The sequence below is a fragment of the Mustelus asterias genome, chromosome 5, assembly GCF_964213995.1.
Source record: "Mustelus asterias chromosome 5, sMusAst1.hap1.1, whole genome shotgun sequence".
In the NCBI taxonomy this organism is placed as follows: domain Eukaryota; kingdom Metazoa; phylum Chordata; class Chondrichthyes; order Carcharhiniformes; family Triakidae; genus Mustelus; species Mustelus asterias.
This window is the reverse complement of record NC_135805.1, coordinates 108,434,915-108,450,613: the sequence shown is the minus strand read 5'-3', so window position 1 is coordinate 108,450,613 and position 15,699 is coordinate 108,434,915.

Below are 15,699 nucleotides of genomic sequence, written 5' to 3'. Positions count from 1 at the left end.
GTGTCTAGTTCTGCATCAACCCTGTGGGTCCAAGGTAGCAGAATTTGCTAATCACTCCCAGCAGAGTATTGTTTAGTGTGATCTAAGGCAGAGTTGTGCACTTTGCTCTATAAACACAGAAGTATTTCCCTGCCTGTCTTAAGCATTTTTAAGCCAGGCATGGAATGTGGGGAGGAGAGGGGAAAAACAAAGGGGAAGGCATGTGATGGAGTGGAGTGGGTTAAATGACAAAATGGGTCAATGTGTAAAATATGGCCAATCCGGGTTCATGAAGTAGAGATCCTACCGATCTAATTCACTGATTGACTTTGAGGACTGTGACAAAATACCTCGATAATAGTAAGCTAATGGATGTGCTATATTTGGATTTCACTTAGGCCTTCGATATGGCTGCTTCGGAAAGGCTGATAAAGGAAATGAAGAAAATGAAACCCGTGGAAACAATTTCAAATGAATACATGATGGGTTGACCTATAAAACCCAAAGGGGGTAGTCCATAGATTGGTATCAACTTGTTACAAATCCCGCAAGGATCTGATATCGCACCTCTTTCATTTAACATCTTCATCAATGATCTGGAGCTAAGAGTCACATGCATAGTGTCATGAATTTGTAGATAATACATAGCCGAATGAGGGTGATGGACTGTAAAACCAAACCGTATAAGGTTTAAATATAATTGGGAATTGCTCAGACCAGAGCCAGGTGAAATTCAGTGTAGAGAAATGCAAGATGTTTCATGTTAAGCCCAGTGAAGGCAAGTCCTATTCACATTTAAACATAGACTGTATTCAGTATATTTCTGCAACTGCCTTTGTTAGCACTGCTGCCTCAATTCCAGCCTCGGGTGATACTGTCTGTGTGGAGTTTGCATGTTCGTGTCTGCGTGGGTTTCCTCCGGCTGCTCCGGTTTCCTTCCACACTCCCCACACTCCAAAGATGTGCAGGTTAAGTTGATTGGCCATGCTCAATTGACCCTAGTGACAGGGGAGTTAGCAGGGTAAATACGTGGGGTTACGGGGATAGGGCCTGCGTGGGATTGTGGTCAGTGCAGAATTGATGGGCCGAATGACCTGCAATGTAGAGATTCTCTGATACTGAGCAATTGGCTCTGAAAAAATGGACACCAACAAGGTGGTTAAAATGGCTGCCAAGTGTCAGGTGACTTTTCCAATTTCTGCACAAAGGATTAACTCATATCTGAAAGCATTTCTGGAAGGTTCTCAAATGCAAATCAGTTCTTCAGCTGCAAAAGGACTACACTTACCAACTGAATGGAAGAGATCTAACAAATAAATGTCTGCCAGAGGTGTTGGAGCCATGGGGATGGAATACAATATAACGTGTACCAGTGAACTAATCGTGGCTGACATATTGATGGGCTATCAACCATTCCCTCACTGTGTTCCTTTCCTTATGTTATAACAGTAACTACACCTCAAATGTATTTTCTTGGCCATAAAGTATTTTGGAACTTCCTGAACTAATGAATGGTGCTATATAAATGCAATTCTTTTCTTTCTCTCTTCCTTACTTAAGTGGATGGCGTTGTGTTTCGTGCCTCAGAGATATGCAGAGATGACACCAGGCTGAACAGGAGTGTTACGCAATGCTTTTGAAATCTCTGCACTGACCTGCTTACAGCTTCCTGTTTGCAGTTTAGTTTTTTTTCCTCAGTCACGACAGCCAGGCTGTAAAGAGACACACATAATCAAACACCGAACAATGGAACAATTGATTATAACAACAAGAATGTAACATGAAGTGAAAATGAAAGAGGCTGGGGGTCCTGATTGGCAATAACTTGAAGCTATCACAACAATCCTGGGTAACAGTAATGCACATCCTGCGCCAGAATATGTTAAAAGGTGAATGCTACAATAGTAAGCTAATCCTGCCAGCTTATAAATCATTGGTGAAGCCTCACTTGAATATGTTGTACAGTTCTACAGTTCCAAAAGGATATTAATGTCAGGTTGCAGACGAGGATGAGCAGAATGATTAAGAAGATGAAGGAATTAGATTATGAGGAATGATTATGCAAATTGAACATTTTCTGACTGGAAAGAGAAAGTTGACACGTGATATAATTTCTCTTCCTGGGATTCTGGAGACCATGACAAGCTGTTCAATCTGTCCAGAAGCAGCAGAGGACTTGGCCATGAAGAAAGTAAATTCAAAACATATTTGTGGATTCAGTGAATGAGTAGTAAGCTCACGGAACAAACTCCCTGGAGAAACAATAGCAGCAGGAAGTATTGATTCATTTAGAATACCTAGATTTCTTTCAGAAAATAATATTTTGAGATACAAAAGGGGGCCATTCAGATAACTTTCTCAGGAGGCCAAGGAAATTCAGCATGTCTGCTACGGCACTCACCAATTTTTACAGATGCGCCATAGAAAACATCCTTTCTGGGTGTACTAACACTTGGTACGGCTCCTGCTTTGACCAAGACCACAAGAAACTACAAAGGGTTGTGAACGTAGCCCAGTCCATCACACAAACCAGCCTCCCATCCATTGACACTGTCTACGCCTTCCACTGCCTCAGAAGAACAGCCAGCATAATCAAGGACCCTACACATCCTGGACATACTCTCCTCTGCTGGGAAAAAGATACAAAAGCCTGAGATCAGGTACCAACCAACTCAAGAACAGCTTCCCTGCTGCCATCAGGCTTTTGAATTGACTTACCTTATATTAAGCTGATCTTTCTCCACACCTTAGCTATGATTGTAATACTATATTCTGCACTCTCTCCTTTCCTTCTCCTCTATGTACTCTATGAATGGTATGTTTTTTTTCTGTATAGTGCGCAAGAAACAATATTTATCACTGTATCCCAATAAATGTGACAACAATAAATCAAATCAAACCAAATTAAAAGACCATTCCTAGACCTAAAGCATTCCCTTCTCCAAGGGAGCTACCAAGATCCCTTTTAAATAACTCTGAAAAGAATCATTATTTAGTTCTAGAAAGTGCTGATTCTTTAAGTAAATCAACACTTTCTGATATCTAAACTAAATTGCAAATTTTATAGGCTTAATCCACCATCCCAATCCATTTGAAATAACTCACCAAAATGAATCTATTCAGCCTCCTCATCATTTATAAACTTTAATCGCATCCCTCTAAACCTGCATTTCCCCTCAGTGAATTGGCAAGCCTGTCATTGTAGTTAAGTTATCATCCTAGTTACTTTTCTCTAGAGTCTTAACATCTTTTAACATAGGGACCAAAACTGGACACAAGACTCCAGATGCAGTTGCAGTGAAAACTTATAAAGCAAAAGTATTGTTCTCCTTGACTTGTACTCAGTAGTCCTAGGTCAGACTTTTACTTGCTCGGCTGGGTTTGTGTCTGACCTGAAAGCGTGTAAAATTGTATGAGAAAATATTGGGCACACGTTCCAGCATTATCACGTGCTTATGCAATAATTTGGTTGGCGGGCGTATGTGCGAGTCAAAAGCACACCCACCAGCAATCAAGAAGTCAATTTAAATTAATTAAGCAGTATTTAACCGGGATTTTACATTGCCTGTCTGCTTTTACAGTGGGTGGGTGGGATGATTGGCAAGGCGGCCTTTACATTTAAGTTGCTACCTCAATCCAGGGCAGGATGATAATAGAATGTAACCGGTGACACCTTTGTATTGGATGTAATGTGACCAATGGTAACAAGCTGTAAGAGTCAGCTGACCCAGTAAATCGTGGAACCAATTACAGAATGATGTGATGGTCAGCTGACCAGCTGACTCACTATAAATAAGAACCTGTTGGGAATTGTTGGAATGGCCCAGGGCGAGGCCCCAAGTTTGGAGTAATGAAGTTTCTTTATGAAACCCTTTCTTTGATTTATAAGTTGGAGTTAAGTTTTGTTATATTTTTATTGTCTACATTTGAAGAGTTCCTTCTGAAGAAACAGATGAAAGTTAGGGCTCAAATAAAATTAACAACTGTGCCTGGGGACTGAGGTCTGTGTATGTTTGTGCTGCCTAGACACGAGTGGCACAGTTTTTCCGCTGATATTTATTTGTTGCAGCTTCACAGTGGCTGTCCCCCTGAGAGAACACTTCAGAAGCATCAGCCCACACATTCCCTTTTCTCTACGCCCACCCTCTTCCTGCCCTCCCCGGGAGCGCTCAGCCTTTCACAGGGTGCGTTTCACGCTGGATGGCCATTAATTGACCATCCAGTATAATATTGTGTTAATAATACAGTCTCGGGTGGGAGTGTATTTCACATCCGTTCCCACCTGAGCTGACTTCAGGCATGGCCCAAACATAAAATTCAGGCCTTGGGAATACAACGGAAAGCCATTTCCATTATGAAGTGTATGCAGCTTTAACAATCAATCAACTCTTACTCCCAGATCTGTTTGCTGATCTGTTTCCATTTGTAGGAATCCCCACATCATGAAGATAACTGATGATTTTAACCTCATGTACATGTACATTGTACTTCCCCATGTTAAACATGGATGACTACAGAATTCTCAAGCAGATCTGCTATGGGGAATCATTTCAGGGAAAACAAAGTACATCAAGTCAGTAAGTACAAATGATGCCCTAAAAATGAGCCCACAAAACCTCTGTACTGCAGACCACCTCTCTTGGGAAACTATTGTATCCAACTGGCTCTGTGGAGGCGAGCACTGAAATTTAGGTCAGTCTGCTTTGAGGAACTAAACTTGCAACGTCCAACATGCCCAGCGGAAGGTCAGAGGTGGCACAGCTGCAGAAGTTCCCAAAGCATGAACAACGACAACATGAACTGCCCATTCCACTGCAATATTGGAATGGACATCCATTCCAATCTCGCCATGGACTCTTCAGTCAAGAGAGAAGACAATGAAATCCCTCACAGCTTGGACATACTCGAATTGTGAGAAGTTTACTGGTATATCAAATGACATCTGACACACATGAGTGTATCCAAATTAGCCTTCAGCTAATAGATCTGTTCTATATTATGAATCCTTGCATGCATTTTGTATCCTCTAAAAAGATGAGGTTGGTTTCTTCTGAATCATTATCGAAAATAACAAATCATTTCCCATTTCCATTACTATCTAAATGCAGTCACAGTCACTGGTTAGATACGCTGTCAGATATTCTTTTGCTTTGCCTCATCATTTTGCCTTCACCCTACTGGCACAGCACTGCTAGTATCAAATCTTACACCAGTGTCAATGCAATTTCTCACATGATTCACCTTTGTGAATTAATTAGGATCTAGGAAGTCAGAACTAAGCCTGCTCAGATATAATTCATGCAGAATCCGGATGATCAACAGAAAAAAGAAATGGCCACTCTTCATGCTTGGATTCAAACCTAGGCTCGAGACATAGAAGAAAAGGATCGAAGTCGCTGCACCTCTTAATACACAGAGGTTTAATAATTATTAATTTCAGCTAGGATAGTACAGTGCCACAGAGGGGTATCAAATTGTTTCACAAGCATAATTCTGCACACATTGGTTCTGATTTTAACCTAACCCGCTCAGGAAAAGTGGTATAGGTTTGGTTGAGAATGCTAGCTTTATATCTCACCCTATTTTATATTCCATCAACTTCAGACGCAAACCTATACCATTCCTGCATCCCTGGTGGGTTAGGTACAAACCAGGGCCATTGAATTCCCAAATTTCATGCATGCTGCCTGGAAAATATATTGAAAGAAGGCCAATGTATGACAGGAAAGGAAGGGAAATGTGACGGCCAGTCACCATTAGACACCCTTGAGGATCTCATAGGAATTAGTTATGTGACTACACAAGAAGTTGACTGCCAACATTCTCAGCCAAATGGGAAGTCGAACACAAGGTGCGGGATTCTCCGATCTCGTCTGTACCTGCCAGGCTGCCAGCGAGAATGGGGAATTTGGCAATCAACCAAACTCCATTAATTACAGCGGCTCCGGAGAATCCCAGCCGCGGATGAGGTTGGAGGTTTTCGGTAAAGAGAGAATAGGAGAGAAAATAATCACTGGCTCTAGAAGTTGGGTTTAGATCGGTGGCACAGTGGTTAGCACTGCTGCCTCACAGCACCAGGGACCCGGGTTCAATTCCAGGCTTGGGAAGTCTGTGTGAAGTCTGCACATTCTCCCTGTGTCTGCATGAGTTTCCTCCGGGTGCTCCAGTTTCGTCCCACAGTCTGAAAGACATGCTGGTTGGGTGCATTGGCCATGCTCAATTCTCCCTCAGTGTACCCGAACAAGCGCCGGAGGTGGCGACTAGGGGATTTTCACAGTAACTTCATTGCAGTGTTAATGTAAGCCTACTTGTGACACTAATATATTAAAAACTTTAGATCCAACCCAGACAGGCAAAGCGTAAATTTCATCTTACTAATAACTGTGCAAGTCCTTGGTGAAACGAAACTGGGGAGGTAGAGGTGTAGTGGTAATGTCACTGGACTGGTAATCTAAAGGCCCAGGCTTTTGCTCTGGGGGACTCAAGTTCAAATCCCACCACAGCAGCTGGTGGAATTTAAATTCAATTAATAAAATCTGGACTATAAAGATAGTCTTACAAATGGCGGCCATGAAACCATTGTTGATTGTCATAAAAACTCACCAGGTTCACTAATGTCCTTTAGGGAAGTAAATCTGCTGTCCTCACCTGATCTGGCCTACATGTAACTCCAGACCCACTGCAAAAGGGTCGACTCTTAACTGCCTAGTGAGACACTCAGTTCAAAGGTAATTAGGGATTGGCAACAGGTTCTGGCCTTGCCAGCGATGTCCACATTCCATGAAAGAATAAAAAAACTCAACACACTTTCTTTTGGAAATAAGGACATTACATCCAACTGAAATACTGTAGGGTCACTCAAAATGGCGAGGTGTGGAGAATAGAAAGATCAGCAGATATAATGGGAGGTTCTTTGCCTTTAGGTAAAAAACATCCTTCTGAGTTGTGACTGAGTTAGAAGTATTTGATGCTCAGGGTGGGCATTAACATGGAAAGTAAGCTCTTTAAAAAATACATGTATTTTGTACAAATAAGCATGAAGTTTAGACCTTGTAAACCAGAACAATAAAAGATCAAAAAAGCATCAAATAACAACATTTGCCAATAATGTCTTTATTTTATAAAGGGATTTATTTTCAGCATTAATATTTATTACTTCTTGATTATTAAGAGAACCCCAGATATAAATGAGTGAATATTTCAATCATAACACCAGCACTTATGTAATACCTTTCAAGTTGCATTAACAATTACCTCTTGACTTTGCAGTGACTATTGTCATATTGGTGAATAATTTCAAATATATGTTTCAAAACTAAACCTCTAGTTTTATTTATTCAGGGGATGTGGGCATCACTGGCTGGGCCAGCATTTATTGCCCATTCCTAATTGCCCTTGAACTGAGTGTTCAGCCATTTCAGAGGGCTGTTAAGAGTCAACCACATTGCTGTGGGCCTGGAGTCACATGTAGACCAGACCAGGTAAGGAGGGCAGATTTACTTCCCTGAAAGACATTAGTGAACCAGATGGGTTTTTTTTTAATGACAATCAACAATGGGTCTATGGTCATCATCAGACTTTGAATTCCAGATTTTTATTGAATTCAAATTTCAGCATTTGCCATGATGGGATTTGAACCCGGGTTCCAGATCATTACCCTGGGATTCTGGATGACTCGTCCAGTGTCAATACCACAAAGCCACCACATCCCTATCAGGTTTGATAACAAACCTTGAATCACGTCTGACCTTTTTCTGGTACCCAGTAGGTTGCCTCAAAGTACTGAGGCCACTTTGCAGCAAAAACTGAACAAACCAGAAGAGTGTGATAGAGAAATTTCCCTGTCACTCTGTGTTATCGGCGTAGCAAACATAGTTGGAAGATTCTTCTGATCCTGTTTCAAGAAAAGTAGTCATCTGGTTCTTTTGGATGATTTTGTAGCTTACGGAGCAGCCATGCAAAATAAACGAGACACATTTATATTTGATGTCGCCAACTGGAGGTGACTGGAGGAAATGATTAGCATCCCCCGTGTTTATAAAATATTTCTGATATCTGTCAAAAACCTGAATCAAGGAAGTATTTTTTTAAAAAGTGCAGGTCACACAGAAACTCAATGGCCTTTCACACCTTCCAATTTTAAACAATGTCTTTTTAAGGCAACTTGAAAAGCGATGGAAGGAAATGATGATGTAAAAGATTGTATTTTCTTAGTAAGCGGTCGAGTTGATTAAAAATACAAATTAAATATCCAACAGCATTATGATCGTCATGAATAGTTCAGGCATTCTGCCCTGTTTAACTTTCTAGAAAATACAGATAACTTGTAGCTTTGCTTCACAGATCTGTTGGCAAAGCTTTTCCTGCTAGGTTGTATTAACTTGTGATTCAGTCATTTGGCAGTGCAGAGACAGCCCCTGTTAAAATGTACGCCTGACAAGAGTTTTCCAATCTGCTGACACAGTTCCTTGTGTGTTTTCAATACACTGAGCACTTGTACTCTGCTTTATTCTAAACTTATTTTTTAACTTACTAATGAGTGGATCTGATGATGTCACTCTATTGCTTCGATTGTACAAAGGCAACAGCACATCGTCGGGCTGGGTGATATTGTCAGACTTTGCTGCCCTCTCTTGACAAAATAATTTGAACAAGTGAGTGAGCAGCAAGTGCACGTTTCCAAATTACTCTGATTTGAACAATTTTTAAAATCTTTAAATTTAAGTTCTGTTACTGCAACAGTTCTTATTTGCTTAACTTGCCGAGGGATGCGGGTAATCTTTTAAAGAAAAGAAATCTAAAGCAAGCACGGGGCGGCATGGTGTCACAGTGGTTAGCACTGCTGCCTCACAGCGCCAGAGACCCAGGTTCAATCCCCGGCTTGGGTCACTGTCTGTGTGGAGTTTGCAGGTTCTCCCCATGTCTGCGTGGGTTTCCTCCGGGTGCTCTCGTTTCCTCCCACAGTCCAAAAATGTGCGGGTTACGTTGATTGGCCATGCTAAATTGCTAAGTTAAAAAATATTTACCTTACTAATCCCGATTAGTGTCAGGGGGATTAGTAAGGTAAATATGTGGGGTTATGGGGACAGGGCCTGGGTGGGATTGTGGTCGGTGCAGACTCAATGGGCCAAATGGCCTCCTTCTGCACTGTAGGATTCTATGATTCTAAGCAAAGGGTATGGAATTCAATTCTCCTATTCCCTGCACAATTATATGGTAAGGTGCCACTGGCATATAGAGCCTGAGCTGGTAAAATAACAGTATTGATATATAAACCATCACACTTGAAGGAGGCACATGTTGTATCTATATAACTAAAAAGCCTATTGTCCAGCGCACATCCACAGTATATGGAAATACAAATTTTTGTGCTTGCCTGATTGACTCAAATAACCAGTTATCTCTTGTTACCCCTGCAAGTTAACTCCAATATTAACAGTAGGCAAAATCAGGCAATTAAACTAGCAATCACAAATCGAAAATGAACGCAAATCCAACCAATCAAATCTTTCTTTTCACAAAATTAAACCATCGAATTTTTCAGGAGGTTTCTTGCTATTGTTTTGAGCTGGCATTTTCCTTCTTCATTCAGATCATTATGTATGCTGAGAATAATAGTCCTGAACTTGCTTGTCATTTCGGATGAGTTTCTGTCATTCCATCAGTGAACCACTCCAGCAATTGTATGGGTGGATTCGGAGTCAGGTCCTGTTTCCAATAGGTTTCCTCCAAGTAATGGCAGTGCGATTGAGCCAACCATGAGTTGAGCCTTCTATGCATTTGCCTTTGAAAAGCAATTAGGAAGTGTGGTGAACCATTGTTGGTTACCACCAGGAGTGCTGAGCCATGGTTTGGCCAGCACTATGAGTCTGTAGATATGTTACTGTTGGGGTTAGGGTTGGGCTGTTCTACCTGTTAATATAGTCCTATGGTACACTCCAGTTGGCTCCGCCTTCCGGGAGAGGTATAAAGGTCACTGCTCTGCCTGGTGACCCTTTAGTCTGGGATTGTATATTGTATATAGTAGCTCCGTTATTGTTGGCAATAAAAGCCTTTATTTCCCGGGTACATCCAGCCTCCCGTGTGATTTATCGCGCATCAGGAAGGTAAATAACACAATAGCCACTCCTACCCCTTTCTCTTGCAGTCATCTGTTTGTCTATTAGTGCGGTTAGAGGATTGGCTAACTGACAGGTTAGGCAGGATATATGGGCCATTTTTGGATTGGCAAACCTTAACCATTAAACTGCCACTGGGATCAGTGCTGAGGCCCTAACTATTTCCACTTTAGCAAGAAGAATGGAAAGGTAGAAATTATTTAAATGGAGAGAAGCCACAGAATGCTGTGATGTGGAGGGATCTGGGTTCAGAGTTGTTCACAAGGAAGATTGAGGGGAAGGCATTTGAGCATAGTTCAGGCATTCTGCACTGTTTAACTGTCTAGAAAATACAGATAACTTGTAGCTTTGCTTCACAGATCTGTAGGCAAAGCTTTTCCTGCTAGGTTGTATTAACTTGCAGTTTCCTTCTATTTAATCTAGTATGTCTCATCATTTGGTTTTGATGGTTAGTTCATGGGCTCTTTTGCCTGACTCTTTACCATTCCCTTCTCCTTGCCAGAACCTATATTTGAAGATATACTATAAATCTGGCACAAAATCATAGATGAGCCATTCATTACAGCTGCCTGACAGTTAACTCAGTGTGACAAAACTTTTCTAATTTACCTGCTGCTCCTCAACTGCTTCAGCAATTGTGTAAAAAATAGCTATGGTTTCTTTAAGGGCTGGGTTTTAAGTGGTCCGTAGCATGTAAGTAACTGCCCGAGATCAGGATTTTGCTTCAATTCACAGGCTGGAATTTTCTGGTCCAGAATCAGGACAAAATGGAGTCGGGACAGCAGACAAAATGACCAGCAAGCGCTGTGGCCAGAAATCTCACCTTCGTTACTGATCCCCATCATTTTTTGAAGAGTGGGAGAGGGAGTGGGCTCCAAACAGCTCCACTTGTATTAACAAACTGTTTAACATTGTGCTGGGTTCATTATTTTTATTTGATTTGATTTATTATTGTCACATGTATTCGGATGCAGTGAAAAGTATTGTTTCTTGCGCACTCTACAGACAAAACATACCGTTCATAGAGAACATAGGAGAGAAGGAAAGGAAGGGGTGCAGAATGTAGTCATAGCAAGGGAGTAGAGAAAGATCAACTTAATATATGGTAGTCCATTCAAAAGTCTGGTGGCAGCAGGGAAGAAGCTGTTCTTGAGTTGGTTGCTACGTGACCTCAGACTTTTGTATCTTTTTCCCGATGGAAGAAGGTGGAAGACAGAGGGCTCTATTTTACCATTTTCATTCTAAGTGCTGGGCAGACCTGAAACTGGGAGTGCTTCAGATCTAACCTTTAGACCTGTTCTGAGGCGTCCCCCATACACACTCTGCCTGCAAAAATATCAGCGATTTCAAATTGCGCTGCACAAGTCTGTGGGCGGGGCTTAACGCGCCCGAAACCCTGCAGCTCCAATCGGCGTCTTCAACTGCGCACGCGCAGAAAAAAGAAGATAGAATGCTGCTCGCCTGCCACCTCCCTCCCGGGCCGAATAATGCCTCCCCCTGGCCCCCACAGACATTGCCCTACCCCCACAACATTACTGACCCCCTTATTCCCCCACCCCCTCTGCCACTCAGACCGATCGTGGATCCCTCCTCCCCATTCTCCCCCACTGATCTCAGGCAGAGTGATCCCCCCTCCCCCTTCCTCTTCCCCCCCACCGACCTCAAGTAGAGTGGCAGCAGACCCACCTCCCCCCCGCTCCCCCCCCCCCCACTGATCTCAGGCAGAGTGGTAGCGGACCTACCTCCCTCCCCCCCCCCCCCCCGCTCCCCACTGATCTCAGGCAGAGTGGCAGCGGACCCCCCTTCCCCACCACTGATCTCAGACAGAGTGGCAGTGGACTCACCGCGCCCCCCCTGCCACTGATCTCAGGCAGAGTGACAGTGGACCCACTTCCCCTGCCCCCAAATGATCTCAGGCAGAGTGGCAGCGGATCCACCTTCCCCCCCTCCCCCACCCCCCCCACCGATCTCAAGCAGAGAACCGTTGGATGCTCGGCATCTACCTCCTCACTAACTGGAGCGCCCGAATTGGACTTTTAAGAACATAAGAACATAAGAAATAGGAGCAGGAGTAGGCCATCTCGCCCCTCAAGCCTGCTCCGCCATTCAATAAGATCATGGCTGATCTGATAGTGGGTTCAGTTCCACTTACCCGCCCGCTCCCCATAACCCTTAATACCCTGAATGGTTAAAAATCTATCTATCTGTGACTTAAACACATTTACGAGGTAGCTTCTACTGCTTCATTGGGCAGAGAATTCCAGAGATTCACTACCCTCTGGGAGAAGAAGTTCCTCCTCAACTCTGTTCTAAATTGACTCCCCCGTATTTTGAGGCTATGCCCCCTAATTCTTGTTTCCATTGTAAGTGGAAATAACCTCACTGCTTCTACCCTGTCTAGCCCCTTCATTATCTTATATGTCTCTATAAGATCTCCCCCCAACCTTCTAAACTTCAATGAGTACAGGCCCAGTCTACTCAATCTCTCCTCATAAGCTAACCTCCTCATCTCCGGAATCAACCTGGTGAACCTTCTCTGTACCCCCTCCAAAGCTAATATATCCTTTCTTAAATAAGGGGACCAAAATTATACACAGTACTCTAGGTGCGGCCTCACCAGTACCCTGTCCAGTTGCAGCATGACCTCCCTACTTTTATACTCCATCCCTCTCGCGATAAAGGCCAACATTCCATTTGCCTTCTTGATCACCTGTTGCACCTGCAAACTGAGTTTTTATGATTCATGCACAAGGACCCCCAGGTCCCTCTGCACAGTAGCATGTTGTAATTTTTCACCGTTTAAATAATAGTCCATTTTACTATTATTCCTTCCAAAGTGGATAACCTCACACTTACCAACGTTATGCTCCATCTGCCAGATCCTCGCCCACTCACTTAGCCTATTCAAATCTCTCTGCAGACTCTCTGTGTCCTCCGTGCAATTTGCTTTCCCACTCATCTTTGTGTCATCCGCAAACTTTGTTACCCTACACTCGGTCCCCTCCTCCAGATCATCTATGTATATGGTAAATAGTTGAGGCCCCAGCACCGATCCCTGCGGCACGCCACTAGTCACTGATTGCCAACCGGAAAAGCACCCATTTATTCCGACACTCTGCTTTCTGTTAGAGAGCCAATCCTCAATCCACGCTAACACTTTACCCCCAACTCCGTGTACCTTTATCTTATGCAGCAACCTTTTGTGAGGCACCTTATCGAATGCCTTCTGGAAATCTAAATACACCACATCCACCGGTTCCCCTCTGTCAACCGCACTCATTATATCCTCAAAAAATTCCAGTAAATTAGTCAAACATGACTTTCCCTTCATGAATCCATGCTGCGTCTGCTTGATTGTACCATTCTTTTCCAGGTGTCCTGCTATTTCTTCCTTAATGATAGATTCCAGCATTTTCCCAACTACGGATGTTAAGCTAACCGGCCTGTAGTTACCTGCGTTTTGTCCACCTCCTTTTTTAAACAGTGGCGTTACATTAGTAGAGCATGCCTGTTTCGCGCTGATTCTGGATGGTCGAACACGGTGGTAAAGGGGGAAGTGCCAATAAAGTTTGGCGTTCAGCCCATTAAGTCACTTTAAATGCATGCAAAGGCATTTAAATGGCCATCGTGCCCATTTTGAGCGCGGTCCCAATCGTGGCCATTTTCGGGCCTTGGTAAAGGGGGAACTGGCGCGGAGGTGGGCGCAGATCGCGCTACCTGCCTCACGCCCGACATTACCAAGTTTTTGTGCCCGAAAACAGGTGCAACGCGGTGGTAAAATCGGACCCATTATGTCCAGGGTGCGTGGCGTCAATTAAGAGCTCTTCTCCAGAAAGCACTTATCTTGTTTTATTGGGGATGGAAAAAGTTTTAAAGGGTAAGTAAAATGGTCTTGTCCCTTTTACTGCTCGTCAGAAGTGTTGGGTACTGTATAAGGATTATGACTGGAAGATTTAACTGAAATGTATTTTCCAGCATTTCGTGCTTGATATTATTGAACAAGTTGTCGGAATTACTAGCTTTGTGTGTGAGGAAGAGAATGATAAATGGTAAACTGGTTATTAACATGCACCTCTTTTTGAACAAAATTGCAGGGTTTTACTTGGGCAAGTTCTTACATCCTCTAGTGGAGAAAAGTGAACAGCAGCCGATTAGTCTCTCATAAGAGAAGTGAATTTTAAATCAGAGGGCTGCTACAAATTACAGAAAACACTCGTAAGCTTGTAGGCAAGACATTTATTTGGCAAATTAATTTCAACACTGTTAAACACAAGGAATTGTGTTTTGATAAATTAATAGGTTAGGAGGATATATATTGCTTGAAAAATAAGAATCGAAAAGAGGCAGGGGGGTGAAAGAATCTGGGAGCACAAATACATAAATCATCAGTATTGTCTCAAAAAAGACATTTTGTCGAAGGTTTTCACCTTGTACTCATCAGGTCAATCACAAGAATACCAATTTCAGGGGAAAAGACAACTTTATACTGTATAGGAACAGAGTGCTGACTGGTTACCATGTGGGGCCCGATTTTACCATTTTCATTCTAAGTGCTGAATCTGGGCGTAATTCAGATCCGACTTGGAAATCTGCTTTCAGGTGCCCCCATACGCACTTAGCCTGAAAAAAAAATCACGGGTCTGAATTGTGCTGTGCACGGGGCTTAGCGCGCCCGCAACAATCGGAGCTCTGAACTGCGCATGTGCAGTTCGAAAGAAAAATTGAAAATCGCGCCACTGTCACATCGCTCCCAGGCTCCAAAAAGTGGATAAAGCAGCCTGGGAGCAATGATCCCCACAGACATCATCCCCGCCCCCACAACATAACTTTCCCCCTTATCCATCCGCCCGCCCCCCCCGCTACCCAGACCAATCGTGACCCCCTGCCCCCCTTCCCCCCCACTGATCGTCCGCAGAGTGGCAGCGGACCCCCTTCCCCCCCGCCTCCACCAGAGATCCATCTGGCCTCCCTCCCAGTATATTTCACATAGTCACAGCCAAGTACTTTAACAGATTCACTCATTAAGTGCGCGTGCACTATTACAGCTGTGGAATCCCTTCTCTCTGCTGCCTGTACTTGCAAAATCCACTGAGGTACATATCCTGGCCTTTATTGAAGTTGTGTAATGAAACATATAGGTGCGTGTACAAACAACCATTGCTTGATTCAACAGCCTTTGCAGTTGTGTTTAGCAACAGCCAACTTGCAATAAATTCTAAGAGCTGCATTTCCAAGTTTAGAAGATAATTTGGGAAATGGTAATAAGATAATTTCTACTTCTTCTGAACTTGCTGGTGTTGGGGGAAAAGAACAACATTCATGGCAAGTGAAATATAATCAAAGTAGCATTTATAACAGGAGTGGTCAGAATTAGAAATGTGATGGGATAGAATTAACTCCCCCCCCCCCCCCCAGAGAATGAATGGGCCTCCCCCCCCAGCCCCCACGAGACAATGATCGTCCCTCCTCCCTCCTCCCTCCGCAGCCCCCCCCCCTCCCCCCCCCACCAGACAACAATCTGCCCTCTTCCCTCCACATCACCCCCCCCCACCAGACAATGATCGGGCCTGCCTCCTCCCCCGCCCCCCCCACCCCCCCACCA